Genomic DNA, 15,481 nt, shown 5'->3' on the forward strand with positions numbered 1-15,481 from the left:
TTGGCTGATAGACTAACTCTGCAAAATTAATGAGTGACTCAAATTGCATTATTGATAACATTTATGTATTTTCATTTCCCCCCAAAATAGGTGGGAAGTCAAGTAATTTTATTCTAATAAACTTCATTCTGCTATGCAAATATGCTGTTAATGTTGTTATTTATTAGTAATGTATTGACTAGATTTGTGTTGTCATTATTTCTGGTAATGGGTTGGAATGCTGAGATTTTGGGGGGTATGCACTAATTTTGTCTGGGCTTTAAATATTTTCTCTTCTTAAAGCAGGGATTTTCTATAGGCACATATTTTCCATATCCATCTTTTCTCTTTAACCAAAGTCTTAAGAGAATCGAATAGCTTTATTCACTCAGTGACTGTAGACCATACCTCTCCAAGGACAGACTGTTTTAGGGATGTTTGAAGCACAGGAACAAAATTTAAATGATGAACTGTAAGTGAAAAAAATTACAATGGAAGACCAGTGTGTGGCTGTACATTTTCAGAAAATACTGCTTATGATCTTTGGGAAATCACAGTGCAGAGTGGGTTTCACATATTCCTTTAATTGACTAAATCCCTGTATCCCAATTCTATTTTCAATCTGCTCCAGTTATCTCCATTTGCGTTAAAAAAAAAGGCAATAAACTTAGATGGGAAAAGAACTAGGTTCAGCAGGTGTGGAGTTGTATCTGTGTGCTTAGCCAACGTGCGAACTGAATCTAACTGAAAACAACAAATCTTTAATATCATCAAAAATAACTGTTTTATTGTATCTTTTTTTTTTAGTTTTTTGAAAAAATAAATGTTTATTTTAAGTAAGAGAAGTAATGTTTAAACATTATCCAAAGCTTGCGTTCAGTTTAACAAGTAAAAAACAAGACTTCTGTTTTGTTTACAATTAGGTACAAAACACTTGAGAATACATTTTGACAGTCAGTGGGTATTTTTAAAAAATAAGTTTTGCTAATGTAGCTTAAACAAAATATATTTACAGTGCCAGTTAAAATAAACAAGCTCTTACTGAGGAACTGTCCTTCCTCATGATGGATAGTTGGTATTTCAAAATAACATTCATTGTGAAGAATTCCTTTTAAAACAATGGTAAACCTGGTTCAACAATGTAGACGTTCAAATACCTTACGGTCTCTCCCTGACAAATACCGTTTTTTAATGTCTGCGGACCTACAAACAAGGTTCGCAAGTCATTTTAATTAAGAAATTTCAATGGAGCATATATTGGTACCCATACTCTCTGACAGAGAAACATTCATTGTGGCAATTACAGCAACACGTCTCATAATTACTTTAAAGGACTGTTACCAAGGCTTCTGCTTCTCTTCTCCATGTATATCTTTTTGTAGGTTTGAAACATTGCTTTTGAATCTTTTCCTGTGTTTTGTTGTGTCTCAAGTCCATCTGCGTTGACCCTTCTCTTCGGTAGTTTTGATTTAGGCAAAACATTTTTATCTTTAAATACAATTTTACCATTCAATTATTGTATATTCCTGTTTCACTCCGGACATGTCAATTCCCTCTTCACATGTACACTTCTTTGGTCCGACGAGCACGAAGTCCGAGTGCGAATAGCTAGGAGGACGCTGTATCTAGGAGAGGGCCGCCGGGCTCCTTAGCCCCAGAGTTAGTCAATTTAGATCCGCCTCTAGGGGCGGGCCAAAGAACCTGTTCTATTGTATCTTGACATAAAATTGTATTTTCTTTGTTTATACCGTTTTACTTTTTCACATCCAAGTGTTCAAAAAAGTAGGGTACTTTTGTAGATGGCGTGATAATAACTAGAGGTATAATACTTATATAGAACAAGCAATGTTCAGGTATTTTTTCTATTCTTTATTTTATAAGATCTTCAAACATCCCTGAAATTAGGAAATGAAACGGGGAGAATTATACACTTGGCAAAAGATCTAGTCTTGTAAGTATACAACAGTCTTGTTCTCTTTACTTCCTCCTTTACTTCCAAAGTAATAAAATATGAAATATAAAAAGAACTGTAGAGTTCATGAAATTTAACCTACTTATTCTACAGAGGTGAAAATTGAGACATAGAAGAGTCAGAATTTTCCAGGATTACACAGGAAGTTATTACTGAGCTATGAGTAGAATTACTTTATTCTATTAAACTGTGACATTCTTTCTTACCTCCTCTCCGTCTCTTCTCTTCCCTCTCTTTTGCTGCCTCTTCCTTTTCATCTTCCTCCATCATTTTTAGGAAGGAGTCATGGTGCTTATATAGCTGGAAAGAAAGATTCAGGAATAATGAAAGAACATTTTGGAAAAAAAAATCCTCAGCCATTGCATTATAAAGTTTAAAATGGTAAATAATAAAATCCTCTGTAAACTCAGTCCTTCTCACTTGAAAAGTTTGAAGTTTTAGTGATCCTGGTTGGTCCCAGGCTCATAATCTCTACCCAAGAGAAATAGTCAATCTTTATACAACAAAACATAGGCAACAGCTGGGCTGTCATGGGGAATAGCTTTAGCTTCTTGGCCAGGCTGGTGTCTTCTCTGTTAATAAATTGTTGTCTGCAGATTTCAAATGTAGGAGCAGTTTTCTGGCTTTCAGGAATACACTAGAGTCTTAGTTTCTTATTGCTGCCATAACAAAGTAAATCAAACTTAGTCGCTTAAACAATACAAATGTATTATCTTACAGTTCCGTAGGTCAAAAGTCTACATGGTCTCAGTATCCTAAAATTAAGCTGTTGGCCTTTTCTGAGACTCTAAGGAAGAAACTTTTTCCTTGCTTTTTCCAGCTTCTAGAGGCCCCCAGCATTCCTTAGTTCATGGCACCCTTTCTCCGTCTTCAGAGTCAACAATGGTGGGTCAAGTCCTTCTCACTTTGTGTATATTACTCTGACCTACTCTTCTACCTCCCTCTTCCACTTTTAAGGGTGCTTTAATTACATTGTAGTCTCTGGGTGGTGCAAATGGTTAATGCACTCGGCTACTAACTGAAAAGTTGGAAGTTTGAGTCTACCCAGAAGTGCCTCTGAGGAAAGACCTAGCGATCTACTTCCAAAAAATCAGCCATTAAAAACCCTATGGAGCTCAGTTCTCCTTTGACACCCATAGGATCCCCATGAGTCGGAGTCTACTCGGAGGTAACTGGTGCTGATTACGTTGGACCCACTTGGTAATCCAGGATAGTCTCCCTATTTTAAGGGCAAGTAATTAGCAAACTTAACTTCATCTACAGCCTTTCTGCCCCTGTGCCCTGTAAAGTAACATATTCACAGGTTCCAGGCTTTAGGACATGGACATCTTTCAGGGACCGTCATTCTGCCTACCTCAACTAGTAAACAAACATAAAAAAGACTCAGATTGCATCCTTTGTAATAAGACAGCATGAATTGCTCATGACAGCATGAAGTATGATAATGCATAAACCAGACTTATTACCATTGTTTCAATTGCCATTGTTTCAATTCCAACTCATAGCAACTCTATAGGACAGAGTAGAAATTCCCCATAGGGTTTTCAAGGAGCGGCTGGTGGATTCAAACTGCCGACCTGATTGGCAGCCTGAACTCTTAACCACTGTGCCACCAGAGCTCCAAGTATGATAAAGTGCTCACAAATAAATATCAAAATTCAATGTTGGAGACGGAAAACTTGTCATACCCAATTCACCTCACGTTATAAATAACATCGCATTTCAGGTTGATACTCAACATAAGAAAATGTTATTATTTTACAGTAAGGAACTCACATCCTGAGCTGATGTCATCCTTTTAGCACTCAGGGAACTCACACCTTTCTCCATTCCAAGTCTCTGGAAACACTGTGAACTTCCCAGAATACAGACTTTCATCTCTCCACATTCCAACAGTTTAGTCTAGTACAGTGTTTGTGGCCTTCCAGTTCCTACCAAGTTAACCTCACTCTGCACAATTAATGGGAGACCAGCTGTCACTCTTATCTGGTCTATGCCCCTTTGCTTCCAGTCTTCTAGCTCTCTCCTGTTGCATACTCTGACAGGTGCAAAACCAAGCGGTTCAAATCCCAAGCTTCTGCTGCCCACACAACTCTGATTCCAGAAGCTGCTGATCATCTCACCAACTGGTTTGGAGTTATGACTTCTAGGAATTAATGTAATCATTTTTTCTCAGAAACTCTCTCATGAATCATCTCTATGCCCTGGATTTCAACAATTCCTGTCTATTAATGCTTGTCTTATTAAGAACTCTCTACTCTGTTCCACTGATTTTATTTTTCTTTTCAAGAATGTTTTGCTTTTTCTAGCTCCCTCGCGTTTTATAAATTTTAGAATCAGTTTGTCAATTTCTACAAAAATGTTGAGAGTATGTTGAATTTAAAGATCAGTTTGGAGATGATGGACATCTTTTAGTCTATGATACAGGTCTCAATTTATTGGGGTCTTATTTGATTACTTTCTGCAATATTTTAAAGTTTTTAATGCTGATGTCATGAATCTCAAATTTCTTTCTTAGATTTTGTTTTTATGAGAGGGGAGAATCGTCAGCATCAGTCCAAGGCTGATTCCTATGAGGTGGAGGTCAAACACACCTCCTCTCTCCACTCTTTTTACCAATTCTGACATCAGCTGTCCCTCCCACTGCACTCTACTTCTCTGCTGGGTTCAATATTTCCTTGCAATGACCACACAGAACTCACAGACTATACTCACAGTTATAGGGATTATTAAGACAGTAACAGGTTACAAATCAGGATCAGGCATGACTTAGGATACAGTTCTTCAGTCAGGACAGCTTCTTCTCAGTTGTTCCCACAGGCAGGTCTCTCCCTACCCCTATGTCTCTTGGCCTCTGCCCCTTTTGGGCAAGTGTTACACAGCTCTTCAGGTCTGCCAATAAGTGCCCATAGGCATTCCACTCCACCAGTAAGCTTCCTGCCAGAAGGCACTCAGTTCTCTCTCTCCATGGGCCAGGAAGCCCACTGTGCTGTCTTCTGCCAGTCTCCTGATGCTACTGCTGCCATTTCTCCGCTGCAGTTGCCACCCCTTCTTGCCATCTTGCACTGTCTCTGTATTACAGCTCTCTGTCTCCTGGGTTTAGGAGCTTCTCAGTGCAGGAACCCCAGGTTCAAAGGACATTCTCTGCTCCTAGCTCTTCTTTCTTGGTGGTAGTGAGGTCCGTTCTCTGCACTGTGAACAACTCTCTTTTTAAGCCTAGCAGATGGCAAAAATGTCCAATCCTCTCATTAGGGCTCCATCCATACACTTTATTTGCACAGTCCCACCCCCACAAGGGTGCCATGCCTGTTATTTGCATTAACAGCAAGATGTCCACTGCCATTGGTGGACTATAAGCACCTAATTTGCATAGTCCTACCCAATCATTTTGTAGGAGTCACAAGACCATGACAAGAAAGACCATATACAAATGATTCATCACACTGCAATGCTGCTTTAACATATACTTTTTAAATTTAATGTTTCACATATATTTGGCTTGTATGTAAAAATTGATTTTTTATATTAATTCACTTATTAGCCCCAGTAGTTTTTTGTAGATTCCTTAGAATTTTCAGTGTAAACAATCGTGTTGCCTGTGAATAAAGAGAACTTTACTTCTCACTTGCTAATCTTATGTGTTTTATTTCTTTTCCTTGTCTTATTGCTCTTCCTAAGATGTATAGCACAATTTTGACTAGAAGTAGTGTGGGAATATGCTAACATGGATGGTTCTGCATGTTTGTGTGAGTATATAGTGTGTTCCCTCTTCCTCTATTTATAACAATTAATAAAAATGTCTCTTTAAGTTTTAAGTGCCTGTTGTTTATGGTATCAAATTACATCTGAACATGAAAACTGGTTAAAATTGATTGATATCATTCATCTTCTAGTTAACTTAAAAATTGTAAGCAAAAATATACTTGCTCTCTCACCCCCGATGAGCCTGGGAACTACCATTTTCAATATCTCCTCAGTTCATAAAACAGGATCTACACACTTAGAAATTTCCTAGTTGAATTTCCCCTAGTTCAAAATTACCGTACTCACTATGCCATCCCACCCCTATTACCTCTCTGTTTTAATTTGATTCCAATTCAACTTAGGCCTAATTAAAAGAGGAAACAAACAAACAACAACAACAAAACTAAAAGAAGGGTTTTATTTACTGGTGGAAGCATTACAAAGGAAATGAGATTTAAAAATGAACCTAAAAGTTGAGGACTCCTTTGAAAAGCAAAGACACAAGAATTATGGGAACAAACAAGGAGGCATATGTGAAGATAAAATGGAATGGCCAAAGCAAAGAGGAAAAATGTACATGGTATCTTCAGGGAGGAATTGAAGTTTAGTTGATTTACAGTGAAAAGTGGGTTTGGGCTATGTAGAAATGGAAAGGAGAGCTAGAAATATTGGTGAGTGCATTTGGATATTCTGAATATTCGGCTTCAATAATAGTTTTATCACTTATTCAAATTACCGAAAACACCTTCTTATTGAATATCCTTACTTCACTTTCTCACCTCAATCAAGTTATTTTTATTCAATCTCCAGACTCAGTTCAAAGAATACTTTCTCTGGGAAGCTTTGACTGACTTCTGAGATAGTCAAGGTCTCCTTGTTAATTGTCCTTATATGCCGAGGAACTGCTCATTCACAGTTTTAATCACTGTGGTAATTAAAGTTATTTATTAACATCTATTTACCATGCCAGATAATAAGGACAGAGAAAGAGGAACCATAAATGACATTTTAAGAATAGATATGCTAATTTTCTCCTTATAGGGTAGTATACCATTAAATAGAGAAACTAAAGACCAGAGAAATTGTTGACAGATTCCTTTGAGTGCATAGGAAAATTCACAAAGGTCACTGACCACAGTGGAATATACTCAAAAACAGATTAAAAAAAATAATAATGTGGAAACACACTGACCATGATGTTACACAGACTAAAAATTTAGCTTTAGGATATTTCCCTTGCTTCCTGAGAGATAATTCTAAAACTTCAGAATTTCCTGACTAGTCATAAAGTACCTTTATTATTTAAAACCTCCAGACAACACCTGAGGATTTGTGCAAATGAATTTGGAGCTTGCCTGACCGGAAAGACTACCACATAGTCTGACCTCAGCTGATCTCACGAAGGGGATCATGATCCAATCATCAGTCATGGTTAGTAGTCCAGGGACATGCTAAGGATAGTCAATGGTTAATTTTCTACTCAGTTTCCTCCTCTCCTCCTTTAAAAAAACCTTTCAAGACAGTGGGATACATTGTATCCCACCCACATTCTCTGGCTCTCAGGTTCTTTGGTACTTTACTTTTTCTGCTGAAACTATTTGCTTCCTTCTGGTGGGGTCTTGCATAACAGTGAAAGGTAAAAGAAAAGTTTGTTGAAGCAAAATACCTGGAGTATCAGGCTTACATGTAAGGTAATGCACTCAGGAAGTGTGACTGGGCAAAAATTGTGTTTATTTTGGCTTTTTTACACCAGGACAAGCCTTGTAAGCATATTTATGGCTTCCTATGTGATAGTTAGGAAGCCCACGTGGTTTTTTTTGGGTGTGTGTGTGGCAATAAATCCTGCTACCCAAGACTCGAAGGACAGACAAGCACTGGCTAATTATAAGGTTCAAGAACCCTTAAGTTCTGTGGTAACCATGTAGTCCCACGTAATATTTCTCAAAATCCATATTGCTAACCAAAAATTTAAACACACTCCATGACTCAGAATTCTTCCATTAAAGAAAACAAATAATATATATATAAAAAAAAAAAGAAATTCAAAGAAGAAAATAATGGGGTATTGAATTAAAAACTCATCATAACAGGCTTAAAAGAAGACTTCCTGCTTTTCTGAACAGAAATGTCTTCTTGTATGCATGTAGATTAACTGCTCAGATAAACTCTATACACTTTAACTATTTTTGTGCTTTGATTAGTTTGACAATATGAATGAATGTATCCTCCTTGGAAAAAAAATATGTAATAAAACATTTGTTCATCAATGCATTCCCTTAGAACAGAGTCTGGCCTGTGGGAAGAGCTGAATGAATATTATTTTGAGAACTGACTGGTACTAACAAGATGTTTGACAAAGTCCTACTGAAGCATGACTTCTAAGAAATATGAGGGGTAATGTAGGGTGAATAAAGCTGTTATCTGAATCACTAATTCAACAAGAATAAATAAACAGAAATTGGTGAAATCAATTGCATGGAAATGACTCATGATGAATTTCCTGGGAAAATGAATACATTAATTCCTAGAAGTCAGAACTGCGTGTTGACCAGTCACAAGATGACCAGTTGCTAGAAATAAAGTTGCTTGGACAGCAGAAATTTGGGACCTGAACCCCAGGATTTAAATACCACAGAATCAGTGAGTATAACAGAAGTGATAGGGAAGGCAACAGGAGAAACCTGGAAGTCTGGTGGGGCAGGACCTATGAGAGGTCTAATGAGAATCTTTCAGAGTGAGAAAGAATGCTTTGGTAGGCACTTGGAAGCCCAAAATTGCTGTGTTAAACTAAGTTGCTGGAATATGTGGAGAACCAGTTCTTTTTCCTGGTAAATTTGCAATGTTGCAAAAGACTTGGGGCAGAGGCTGGATGGGTGGTACAAACGGCTAAACACTGGATGATAACCAAAAGGTTGGAGGTTCCAGTCCACCTAGAGGAATCTTAGAAGAAAGCCTTGACTCTACTTCCAAAAAATCAGCCATTCGAAATCCTGTAGAGCACAGTTCTACTCTGACACACAAGGAGTTGCCATGAGTCACAATTGACTTGACTGTAACTGTTTTATTTTATAGGCTGGCTACTTCTAGAGTAGTATTTTTATAAGACGAGAAAAGTTTCTTGAGATATCAAATTTCCAGACTTTGATTCTCACATCTTGAAATGAGCTATTATTATATGTACTGTCAGTACCAGTTGTGATATTACAAAATTACCATCTCCAACATAGGAATTACTAGTTGTATGTGAGTGCTGTGCAGTATTGCTGTGTACTTACTACTGAATTTATTAAAAGGAAGCTCGCTTGTTGACTAGAGAACTTCCAAGGTAAAGAGAACCACTTCACATCTGAAATACGAGGTAATTTTTAATCATCATAGATGGTCCTTGCCTAGTCAAAAAGAAGAGGTATCGCCCCACATTAATGCTATTTTGTTTGTGTTCTGGATCTCTAACATGACTGTGGGCCATAGGTGAGGATTTTTCATATGAGTGTAACATGGATTATTACATTTTTGAAAATCATGGAAGTTATAAACTAGTTGTAGAGTAAGATTGAGTTTACAGGGAAGTATATGACACTGCCATTCAATTTCTATTCAAAAAAAGCCAAATGGAATTTTTAAAATATTTTCTCTCTTTCTTCTATTTACTTTAAATTTCACAGCAGCAGTACAGAAAACATAATTACTTCCCAAGCAACCTAGTGGTGATAATAGTGATGTTAATGAGGAGGAGCAGAAGAAGGAAGAGAAGAAAAAGTAGAAAGAAGATGAAATCACAAGATGTATTGAAACTGCATAAAAATAGAACTTAAGAAACCAGAGGTTGTATTCTTAGCTTCACCATTAACTTCCTGCATGACCTAAAACTAACTTTTCTAGGTCTCAAGTTCCCCATATATACAATAAGTAAGTTTAATTTAATGATCTATATTTTCACTTATATCTCTCATATTTATGGATTCAGGAAGAGAGGGGGAAATTCTCATTTCCTTAAAGGAATGGTACCTTTGGCAAGTCTAGGATTCTCTCTGAGTCTCCATTTTATCATATGTAAAAGGTCCTTAGGAGACAATGAATGAATTCCTCACAGGGATGCTTGAGGGTCTAATGAAACAACGCATAGGGAATTTCCCTAAAGATTGCCTGGCTCTACACAAATACAATGTCTTTTTGTTTTTAAATTTTATTTAAAACAAGCTAGAATTTTTAGTAATTTATTATTTCCTGAATATTATGATTATAAAAGCTTTGAAAGTAATCATAAAAAGAAAAATCAAAGGATATTCAATTGTATGGTGAGATACAACTGAGAAAGACATATTGGCCACTGTAGAAGCTCATTTTCAGCTACATTGAGTTTAAGACTGGAGAAAACACCAAGATGGAACCCAAATCTTGTAAACCTAGACCCTTTCCACCCGGGTTCAATAATAGCCTTCTTACAACATTAGCACAGTAAATCAGGCTGAAAAATGCTTGGTAGAATGCAGAAATTCAGACACTTTGCCAAGGAAAATGGAGTGAATTCAGTGATGGTTACTAAAATCTCATAGGCATTTTTATCAATTTTATAAGCACATACTGGTCGTCTATTTATTTGTTTTTCTCCGTATAGGTCATACCATATAAACCTAGATAGTTTTCTTGCTCTATATGTTCTTGGTGCCTGTGCCAGCTTCTTAATTTCCCTCTACTGTCAGTAGAGATGCATGTTCAATTGTTCATTGAGTGAATTAATCTGCTCCTGAGATTTTTATCCGAGGAAGCTGCACATTCAAACTGTGAACTACTAAGAAATCACTGCTTAAGAGGGTTAAAACTCTAAGGATATTGGTTATGACCTTTTACCCTTTTACACACCTAGTCTTTCAAAGTCCGTTCACAGAAGCATATTGATCTTTCACCTTAAACCCACAAATACACAAAACAATAAAATTAGAAAGGAAACAAGGAACAAATTACCACATTAACATTATTTGTGGATGAAGAAGTTTATTGCATTTAAATAATGTAAAATTTCCTTCATTTTGGTGGAGAATGTCTGTTAAAATGAGTTCTATTACAAATACCAGCATCAGACTTTAAATTTGGGTTGTTGTTCATTTCAGTGCTGGCAAAAGATAAGAGGTGATCCAGGAATCTGTCATCAGGAGAGTTGAAGAAATGGTGATAAGAAGAGTGAGGCAAGTTGGCAGTGAATAACAAAAACGATGGAAGCCCAGAACTGAAAACTTGACAACAGGGATCTGGACACTCAATATATTAGTCCCTATTAGCCAGACCCACTGATTGATCTGCAATAGGATGACTAACAGCTTCTATAGGCAAAGTAGGTTAGGTATTGAGAAAAAAAAAAAGCATAGTCCAGAAATGGGAAGTTGTCTTAGTCATCTAGTGCTGCTCTAACAGAAATACCACAAGTGGATGGTTTTAACAAAGACAAGTTTATTTCCTCACAGTTAAAGTGGCTAAAAGTCCAAATTCCAGGCTTTAGCTCCAGGAAAAAGCTTTCTCTCTCTGTCATCTCTGGAGGAAGGTCCTTGTGATGCATCAATCTTTCCTTGGTCTGGGAGCATCTCAGGGCAGGAACCTCAGGTCCAAAGGACGTGCTTTGCTCCCAGAACACTTTCTTGGTGGTATGAGTTTTCTATGTGTCTCTGCTCGCTTCTCTCTTTTATATCTCAAAAGATATTGCATTAAGACACTATCTAATCTTGTCAGTCTCATCAGTATAACCTCATCACAGTGATAGAACTTACAACACGTAAGGAGATCACATATAATCTCATCATAGTGATAGAGTTTACAACACATAAGAAAATCACATCAGATTACACAATCATACAGTACTGGGAATCATGACCCAGCCAAGCTGACAGATATTTTTGGGGGACACAACTCAATCCATGACAGAAGTCATGACTCCATAACCCAGGGGTCTGAATTCACTGGATCAACATCCCAGTGAGTAGCAGCTACTAGATCCACGGTCCAGGGAGCAGGCGTTGTTGGAGCCAAAGCCCAGAGACCCAGTGTAAGTCATCTAGTGGGGACTGCAGAATGTGGAGGTATGGCAGGGGCTGGACACCACACAGGAGGTCTAGCAGTTGCTGGGTTCACAGTGGATCTGCTGACAGCCCCTGTAGAGAGAGGAGCCTAGCTGACAGGTGCTGGAAGAGCATAGACTAGTGCTATAGACCAGGTGGCTGGGGGAAGAAGAGCCACAGGAAGAGCCTGGGTAGACAAGGTAGCCTCCTAGATGGCGGAGGAGTGAGCGCAATTAAGTTACCATGAGAAAGTTCTGAGGTTTATTGTCACTCTCTGGATGGGTCATTACATATTTAGCAATGGTTGTGGTATACTACAGGGTCATCATTTGTAGTTTTGTACTCCTTTTTTATGCATATATTTAATTCATCAATCTTCTCTGTACTTGCAGTAGGATTGTTTCTTATGTGTACTATTTATGAGTTCTGTAAATACCCTGTTATATCACAAATCCAACAAACCACTTCAATGTGAGAAACTCAATGACTATGTCAGTAATGTCCATTCCATTTTGGCCAGGAAATCTCCTCCTAGTCTTCCTGGCCATGACTCTATGTGAATCTTCCCCTGAGGGTGGGGAATGATGAAGTCATCTTTCATCAGTTTCCGCGGACAGAGGGATCCGAATTCACTGAATCCACAGCCCTGTGAGTAGCAGCTTCAGGATCCATAGCTCAGAGAGCAGAGTCTTCTAACAACTGACCATTCTCAGTACTACTGATTCTCATTTTCCAAAATTATCTTTTATCAGTCACATAATATTACACAGTGTGTCTCAGGTCCACAGGAAAGAGAGCAATAATAGGTAAGGCCATTGAATGAGAGATGGCTAAGAACAGAGAGAATCCTGTTCAAGTATTTAAAGTCAAGTTATCAGCAGAATAATAGAAACCAATCTGGGCTTATGTGAAAAGAGTTAAGGAGACAGACACTATTGAGATGAGAGGAGGGAGCAAGTGACACTGAGAAAAAGGCAAGCACTCTGGCTTCCGTTCTATTCTACTTTAAACTTGTGGGTTTTGACATTCAAACATCATAGAACTTTTAATACCCTTTTTATGTCCAAAAGTACAGAAAAAAAAATTCAGTGATCTCTCTTCAAATTGTCTTCAGCCTTTAATTGCTCAGACTTTAAATGAGTTTCTAGCAGTGTCAGAGACTGTTCCCCTCCTTTAATTTTATCTAGAAATAGGAAGCTTCCTTCTTTCCTAGCCCTCTTCTTTAGGATCACTTTTCCTCTAAATCATACCTGAACATCTACTTCTAATTGTATGTTCCTGTTTCAATATAGGCAAACTTGTATTGCGCAGAATGCCAGATTGAGTAAAGAAAAAAAAAAAAAAAAAAGACCAGAAAAAGAAAAAACAACAATACTCTACTTGAAAGGGATGTCTCTAAAGAGAAGGACAGAGATATTGAAAGAAACGAGATTCATCATCTTTCATGGATTGAATTGTGTCCCCCAAAAATGTGTGACAACTTGGTTAAGCCACAATTCCCAGTATTGTTTGGTTTTCCTCCATTTTGTGATCTGATGTATTTATCCTATGTGTTGTGAATCCTAACTTCCATGTTAATGAGACAGGATTAGAGGCTCTTATGTTAATGAGGCAGGACTCATTCTACAGGATTAGGCTGTGTCTTGAGTCAATCTCTTTTGAGATATAAAAGAGAGAAGCTAGCAGAGAGTAGGGGGAACTCATACTACCAAGAAAGTAGTGCCAGGAGCAGAGTGCTTCCTTTGGACCTAGAGTCCCTGTGCTGAGAAACTCCTAGACCAGGGAAAGATTGATGACAAGGACTTTCCCCCAAAACTGACAGAGAAAGAAAGCCTTCCCCTGGAGCTGGGGTCTTAACTTGGACTTTTAGCCTTCTAGACTGTGGAAGAATAAATTTCTGTTTGTTGAAGACATCCACTTGTGGTATTTCTGTTATAGCAGCCTAGATAACTAAGTCATTATCTAAAACAAGCCAAAAATGAACGTAGACTTTATTAATACAGGTCATACCAGCTTTACTAGTGATGAATAAAAATGTTCAGAATAAAGAACAGTGAGTTCACCATGCACATGTCACTCACAATGTTTAGAGATGTGTAAGAAATGGACAGAAATCAATCAGTGGGGATATAGAAGCTTTGACTAATATATTTAAGAAAGTTGGTCAGATTGATATATCAGAAACACAGCACCCAATAACTTCAGTTCTGAAGAGCATATTCTTTTGAAGCACATATGGAATTTCACTTAAAATCTTTCAAGATCCAATTATATATATATATATTTTGATACCATGTGTTTTCATTAATGCAAGCATGCTGAGTCAAGGAGTGTGTTTAAATTTTTGGTTGATAATATGGACTTTGAGAAATATTTTGTGGGAATACATGATTACCACAAAACTCAGGGGGTTCTCGAGTGTCATGACTGGTGGGTGCCCATTTTTCCTAGCAGTCATGGGAGATACAATTTATTGTAGGGTGCCTTCCATTAGTTTACATGGAGAATCTCTGGTTTTCCAAATATACACTCACACACACACACAAAAACAAACAAAACACACCTGGGCTCCTGACTATCACACAGGAAACCATAAATACGCTTACAAGGCTTATCTAGGGATACAAAAGACAGAAGAGACAAAATTTTTACCCAATCACACTTTCTGGATACACTACCTCACATTTAAGTCTGATACCCCAGCTATTTTGCTTCAATGGGCTTTTTTTCCCCCCCTCCTTTTACTATTTCACAAGTCCCCACTGGAGGACAGCAAATGCTTTTAGTGGGAAAGTAAAGTCCCAAGAGACTTGAGTGGTGGAAAAAGTGGATGGGATAAAATGTGTCCTATGGGTTGAGAAAGGGTTTAAAGATGCTGGATCATAAAGCAAGCCTCACCAAACTTCATGTGATTGGTTGTAATGATTCAGATTATGTTCTTTGATAATAGTGATAACACACTACAAACCAATGAAAAATGATAGCTCTAAAATACTCCAAATGTTATCAGTTTAGAAATATACCTGTAAATAACCGGTGATTCAAAGAAAAAAATAATCTGAATAGACATTAGGAAATATTTTGATTGGAATGATATTGAAGACACAATGCCAAATCTTGTAGGCTGTAGTTAATTCAGTGCTTTGAGAATGTCATATAATTAAATGCATTTATTTAGAAAAGAAGAAAAGCTGAAGATCAAGTAGTTAAAATAAACAGCAAATCAAGACGAGAGGAAACAAAAATAAAGAGAAAAAGTTAAAAGTAGAAATCAGTGAGTAAACAAACTTCTTGTAGAATATAAAAAAGTCAAAATTTGGTTCCTTAAAAACATTAATAGAAATAGCATTCAATTGAAAAATAAACATAATACAGGGCTCTTACATGAAAAGCAAAGTAAGGAAATAATTGTTCTAAATATAAATAACTATTTTGTAAGTCCTCTATTTACCGATAGCCCAAAGCAGAGTTTAAATTTTATTCTTATTTGCCCATCCAACAGGAAACGTATTCCAATCATTACAATATTATGCATTTTATCTTCCCCTTTCCCTTTTCTCTTATCCAAACCTTCTTCAAGATAGTCTTGATGGCACAGCTGAAGAGTGACTACATGCTGAATGGGGAGCAAGGCCAATCTCAGTCAAAACTTGAAGTCAGTCCATTTTTCTCAGGAGATCTGCTTCTGGGCAGAGTGCTTTTTTTTTGCATGAATCCACAGACCTACCAGGTTCCT

This window comes from Trichechus manatus, unplaced genomic scaffold (genome assembly GCF_000243295.1).
Source record: "Trichechus manatus latirostris isolate Lorelei unplaced genomic scaffold, TriManLat1.0 scaffold00334, whole genome shotgun sequence".
Taxonomy (NCBI): Eukaryota; Metazoa; Chordata; class Mammalia; order Sirenia; family Trichechidae; genus Trichechus; species Trichechus manatus.